Source organism: Hemitrygon akajei, chromosome 10 (genome assembly GCF_048418815.1).
Source record: "Hemitrygon akajei chromosome 10, sHemAka1.3, whole genome shotgun sequence".
Classification (NCBI taxonomy): Eukaryota; Metazoa; Chordata; class Chondrichthyes; order Myliobatiformes; family Dasyatidae; genus Hemitrygon; species Hemitrygon akajei.
The window spans coordinates 125,298,830-125,305,007 of record NC_133133.1 but is presented as its reverse complement, the minus strand read 5'-3'; the positions used below and the strand labels follow the sequence as shown (position 1 = coordinate 125,305,007).

The following is a 6,178-nucleotide window of genomic DNA, read 5'->3' as shown; positions in this document are numbered from 1 at the left end:
CACCTCCTTGCCCAGCCTGGCGAGGAAGTTGCAATGGAAAAAAAAAGAAAACTCAGTTCTTAAGAATGAAAGAGCTTGTGATTTCTAATTCTTCCCCCCCCCCAAGATATTTTTTACTCTGAACCCAGCCTTCTGAGGCACTGCAGAGAGCAGCCTCACTATTCTCTCCCCGCAGCTGACACTAATCTAATAGTTTATTTATAAACCCTGTTTGGTCCTTTCAGCTGACAGTTTAAATTTTATGCAGAAATGTGGCAGGTTAACCCAAGCTGACTTTCTGACAACACTGTTCATTATGAAGATGAATAGTCCCTTTCTAGGCAGACACTTGATTATAAAATGATTTACTTTCAGGCATGTCCGTGTTATTAGCAGAGCTCGTTAGTACAGAGATGCCGTGGAGGGTCAGTAAATGAAAGGCAACCTGGACTGACTGAACATCCTTGCCACGTATTTTAAACTGAAATCAGCTGTTTGTACATTAATTCCAGAATCAGCCCAACGCATCGGAAATGTGAGTCATACTTTTCCCAGTGAAGCCACTTCTTGTTTTAATCTCAGGATTAATCAGGCAAAGTTAATTTCGAAGTTGGGACATTCATTAACAAGTCAGTGTTAAAGTTTGATCCACAACGTACGAAGCTCAAGCTGCAGATCATACGGTGCTCTCTTCCACGTTGTCAGGGGCCAGAGGAAGAGTGTTTAAAAATACATTGGACTTGGCGTCAGGGAGCGACCCCACGATTGTCAGAGGAGTTCCGAAAGACATTTGAGCAGAGGAGGGAGAGCTGCAGCGATCCTCAGGCTCCCTCCGAAGGCACAGAGGAACAAGAAAGAAATACTTGCATGAATATAGTGCTTTTCAGGAGTTAAGGGCTGTTTGTCTATTTTCAGAGGTCACTGCAGAAATGGGTGCACAGGAAACAATAATCAAGTTTTTTGTTGCAATGTGCTGGTTGAGGGGTAAATGGATTCTACTTGTCTTGATCCAGCTATTCAGTGTTAATCATTTTTTTTATACATTTAGCTCAGAGAGGACAGGCAGTGCATCAGTGTAACAGCGGAGCTATAAAATGGTGCCCCCAACTCTCCAACTGTACAGCCCTCCATCAGTACAGTGGCCTAGAATCCATGCACCACCTGTTGAAAGTTACCATCTGGCCGGACCCTTCTGAAGGGGAACAAGAGAGGGAGCTTCTTCACTCAGAGGGTGGTGAGAGTATGGAGAAGTGGAGGATGCAGGCTCCATTTCAACATTTAAGAGAAGTTTGGGAAGGGTATGGAGGATGATGGTCCGGGTGCAGGTCAGTGAGACTATGCAGAGTGATAGTTTGGCACAGACTAGATGGGCCAAAGGGCCTGTTTCTGAGTTGTAGTGTTCTATGACTGTGACTGGCAGATCTTCCTCTCCCTCGCCCGGGACCAGGATGTGATAGGGAGGAGAAAGCCCCACATTACCATATAACCATATAACAATCACAGCATGGAAACAGGCCATCTCGGCCCTCCTAGTCCGTGCCGAACTCTTAATCTCACCTAGTCTCACCTACCTGCACTCAGCCCATAACCCTCCACTCCTTTCCTGTCCATATACCTATCCAATTTTACCTTAAATGACACAACTGAACTGGCCTCTACTACTTCTACAGGAAGTTCATTCCACACAGCTATCACTGTCTGAGTAAAGAAATACCCCCTCGTGTTTCCCTTAAACTTTTGCCCCCTAACTCTCAAATCATGTCCTCTCGTTTGAATCTCCCCTACTCTCAATGGAAACAGCCTATTCACGTCAACTCTATCTATCCCTCTCAAAATTTTAAATACCTCGATCAAATCCTCCCTCAACCTTCTACGCTCCAATGAATAGAGACCTAACTTGTTCAACCTTTCTCTGTAACTTAAGTGCTGAAACCCAGGTAACATCCTAGTAAATCGTCTCTGCACTCTCTCTAATTTATTGATATCTTTCCTATAATTTGGTGACCAGAACTGTACATAATATTCCAAATTTGGCCTTACCAATGCCTTGTACAATTTTAACATTACATCCCAACTTCTGTACTCAATGCTCTGATTTATAAAGGCCAGCGTTCCAAAAGCCTTCTTCACCACCCTATCTACATGAGACTCCACCTTCAGGGAACTATGCACTGTTATTCCTAGATCTCTCTGTTCCACGGCATTCCTCAATGCCCTACCATTTACCCTGTATGTTCTATTTGGATTATTCCTGCCAAAATGTAGAACCTCACACTTCTCAGCATTAAACTCCATCTGCCAACGTTCAGCCCATTCTTCTAACTGGCATAAATCTCCCTGCAAGCTTTGAAAACCCACCTCATTATCCACAACACCTCCTACCTTAGTATCATCGGCATACTTACTACTCCAATTTACCACCCCATCATCCAGATCATTTATGTATATTACAAACAATGTATATGCACATTGTACAATGTACAAACAATGTTTGTAAATGTATATTACACTTCGGCAAGTGTTCTTCACTAAGGCTAGTTGGCTATTCAGCTCTCTAGACCTGCTATTCAGCTGTCAACTCTCTAGACCTGCTACAGATCTTGGTACAACCTCTTCCTACCACCTTCTGACTTGGTCGCTTTAAACCGCTACCAATTTTCTGCAGATGGCCCATGGAGAGCATGCTGACTGGTTGCATCAGCGGCTGGTATGGAGGGGCTAATGCCTGAGACCAGGAAAAGCAGCATTGAATTGTAATCTATCATGGGCACTCGCTTCCCCAGCATCAAGGACACCCAGGACAGACCATCTACTCAGTTCTATCAGGAGGCGGCACAGGAGCCCGAGGAGGCAGTCAAAATTTTAGAAAAAGCTTTTTTCCTTTCATCACTAGATTTCTGAACAGACCCTGAATACAATCTTACTTTTGCGCTACTTTGTTATATTTCTGATTATAACTTATAGCAATTTTATGTATTGCACTATCAAAACAAATTTCACTACCAGGTCACTGAAAATAAACCTGACTCTGATCTCAAGGATGTCTTGATTGTCTTCAACGTTCCCACGTTAAGGAGATGACCTCTGAAATGAAGCGTGTTGCTGATACCGCTTCGAATAGCTTAGCAAGATTTACTCAGCTGCTCCGCATCGTACAAATAGCGTCAACTTTCGATCCCTTGGCAATCAGCTGGGGACGACGGCGCTGGAGCCTGTCCGAAGGCAGTGAGAGTTCAGAGCTGCCGCAAAGTTTGCTGAGGAAAGGGACTTCTGCTGTTCACCATAAAACGCAGAGCCTCGTTGCACAGGGGACGTACAGAGTGAGCACTAACCAGCACCAGAAGGCGGTGGACAAACCCACCACCACCCAGGAAGCAAAAAGTTCAAGCAAGGAATGAGGGCAAATAATTAAAACTTCCAATGAAAAGCATTTAACTTGAGCTGAAGAGTTCCGGGTAAATTCTTTACCTTGTAAACCAGTTCTAATTTTAAATCAGTAACATGGAATATATAACTAGAGCGTGGAGCTACAAGTTAGAATTAATATCCAGTACCCACGGTCAGCAAAACAGTATCGTTGAGAAAGATCTTTCATTGCATAAAATTTCAAAATGTTTCAGTGGCTTGAGGTAGTGCTCAAATCTTCTTCTTTTAAACAATCCGTTAGAGGGGAAAAAACTTCTGAAATCTTTAAGCGAATAGTTTGGGAATATAAAACTGTTTCATAATTGAAGCTGCAGATCCTACAGGCTCTTGTGCTTATTTGGAAGAAAGCTTTATTACATTAGCTTTCCAGCAGAGGACCTATGTGCTTGCTTCGTTGGCATTGTTTCATGAATCTCAATCTTTTACCCCCACCCCACCCCCAACACACATCCCTCCTTTTGTGATTACTACAAATCACAGGCCAAAAGCATGAAGTACCCTTGTTACAAGGATTAACATGATGTCAAAGTATGAAATTAATTAGATTGCTAATCCTTTTAGGCTTTTCTGACAAGACAGTTGCAATGGAAATCACAACGGTTCCTCCCAGTCAATTAAACACTGCTGAAGAAAAATTGGATTTAATCTTTGCATGGAAGATACTAATTGTTGTGTTACTGCAGACGCGGGGCAGCACAGCTGGGGAAAGCCACCTCCTCAAAGGAAATATACACATTCTTCAAAAGCAAACAGGATTTGACACCGGCCTTAAAATCTTCTGCACAAACACATCCTTATACAGCAATTCTCCCAGATCCGCGGTGCTTAGAAAAACCCATCTGGACCAGCGCAGTTTGTAGTTTTGAATTGCTCTGACCTATTCTATTGGGACAACGAGGAGATTTCTATCTGTAAGCTCCAGACTTTGCCAATTTAAGCCTGCAGTGTGTTTTTGAAAGCCCCTGGACAGACAGCTTGATAAATGGTCGGTGTTTAAGCTGACACTCTCCTGGCGGGAGTAAATATTGTGAAGGAGAAAGGAGCTTGATAAATATTCTATCGCCCTTTGCAGGGTCCACTCACGTCAGGGATCAACACCGTGTTATATCAGTTGAAGCTGACTCCCTAATTCCAAATATATCCCAGTGGCTTGTCAGAGAAACAGAAAGGAAAATTGAAAAATGAGCCAGTATAGGAAAGCGAGGGAGAAACCCAGTTCCCTCCATACATGGGAGTGGAAAACGAGCTGGACGCGGGTAGCGGCATGGGGTTAGAAGCCTTGACACCCTCAGCTGCGGATAATAGAAACAGCCAGCTCTCAGTGGAAAATGACCAGTTGTCACCCAAGTGACAGGCAACAGCTGTTTACACATCTGGAGTCTGGTTCAGGCAAACAGTCCAACTCTAGACGCACTTTCACGGACAAAAAAAACACTTCATCAGCACCTTTTGCCGTAGACTTTAACAAATCCGACTGCAAACTGCTTGAGTACAGAACGGGCACCACGGGGGGGGGGGGGGCTTTTAAAAAAAATCAGAGCGGCGCTGAGAAGTTCAACTTCAAATCAACGCAAATGCATCGCCTGTTAGTGCATTCCTTTGCAGCTCGGTTCCAGCGAGAACAGATTAATGTTTTCTTAAAGAGGCACAGTTAAAGGAAGTTTAATAACACAACTGGATAATGTGATTGTATGTCTCAGCACTGGCAAAAACTCATCTGAAACTTTTGCCATTAAATCCACGCCGGTGGCAGCAACAAGTAATTAAAGGGGACGCCCCTTTTGCACTCACCCCCGTGACACAGACAGTACCATTATGTCTGTGAAGACTTAAATGACAACAAACCCACGGGAGACTGACATACCGCCGGAACACCGCTCTCCGTGAAGGGCAGTAACAACTGGCATAACTCGCAAATACTCGTTTTCAACAAACTTCTCACCCCGGCGAGATTATGAGTAAAAAGTAACAATCGGAGAAACTCCGTCTTACCCTCGTCAAGACGGCAATAAACGGGCGGGGAAGAGAGAAAGTCCAGTGAGAAAATCCCTTTTAGATCAGACACGGTCGCATTGGGTGCGAAGGGCTGCGAGCTCGGGAGCGGTGGAGTCGCCTCGTCCCCTCCTCGGAGAAGGCAGGCGCTGTCAGCGGGCTGTGTCCAGGGACATGTCCCGGGTGTTGGGAAGCTTGGACTGGGCTCAGCTGGTGTTCAAGTCCTGGAGCTCCGGCTGAAACCCCAGCTCCCTCCCTAATGGTCCAGGGTTTGCCAAAAGACTGAAATTACATTAAAACTCCAGCCACAGCCCATTGGTTGGAACACCAGTTTGTGTGTGTGTGTGTGTGTGTGGGGGGGGGGGGGGGGGGGGAAGGGTGGTGCTGAGATGCCCAGCGAGAAGTAAAACCCGGAGCGGATCCTGTAGCTAGGAATGGGCTGCAACCAACACCATCCCCACCCCCAACCATCCCGGGTCTCTGTTCAGCTCTGCCCCGCGGTAACGACCAGTTGCAATGTCACCAGAGTCGCTCATGATCAGCAGCACTTATTCATCCATGAACCATCTCTGCTGTCAGCCCGCCGTAAGTGATATCAAACTCACCACTCAGAGACAGGAACCTGTCAACGACTGTTGGATAAATATTTTCCCAACCATCCATTAGTTCCAGATCTCTGAGCGTTTTTTTTAAACCTAAAAGATGTGGGTTGTGTTCGCAGGGACCGTGTTTAATTGCCCACCTCCAGCTATCCCTGAGGAGGAGGTGCTGAGATTTAGGT

At 45.3% G+C, this 6,178-nt stretch overlaps 1 protein-coding gene across 2 annotated transcripts in view; it reads right to left on the bottom strand.

The window, feature by feature from the left end:
* prickle1b (prickle homolog 1b) overlaps window positions 1-5,710 on the bottom strand; it is a 181,900-nt gene extending 176,190 nt beyond the window's left edge. Inside the window, exon 1 of one of the 2 annotated variants that reach the window (XM_073058887.1) lies at window positions 5,398-5,710. The gene's annotated coding sequence lies outside the window, so the exon portion shown is untranslated. The remainder of the gene's footprint in view (window positions 1-5,397) is intronic. The other variant, XM_073058894.1, reaches the window with a different exon arrangement.
* Between the last annotated feature and the right edge of the window lie 468 nt (window positions 5,711-6,178).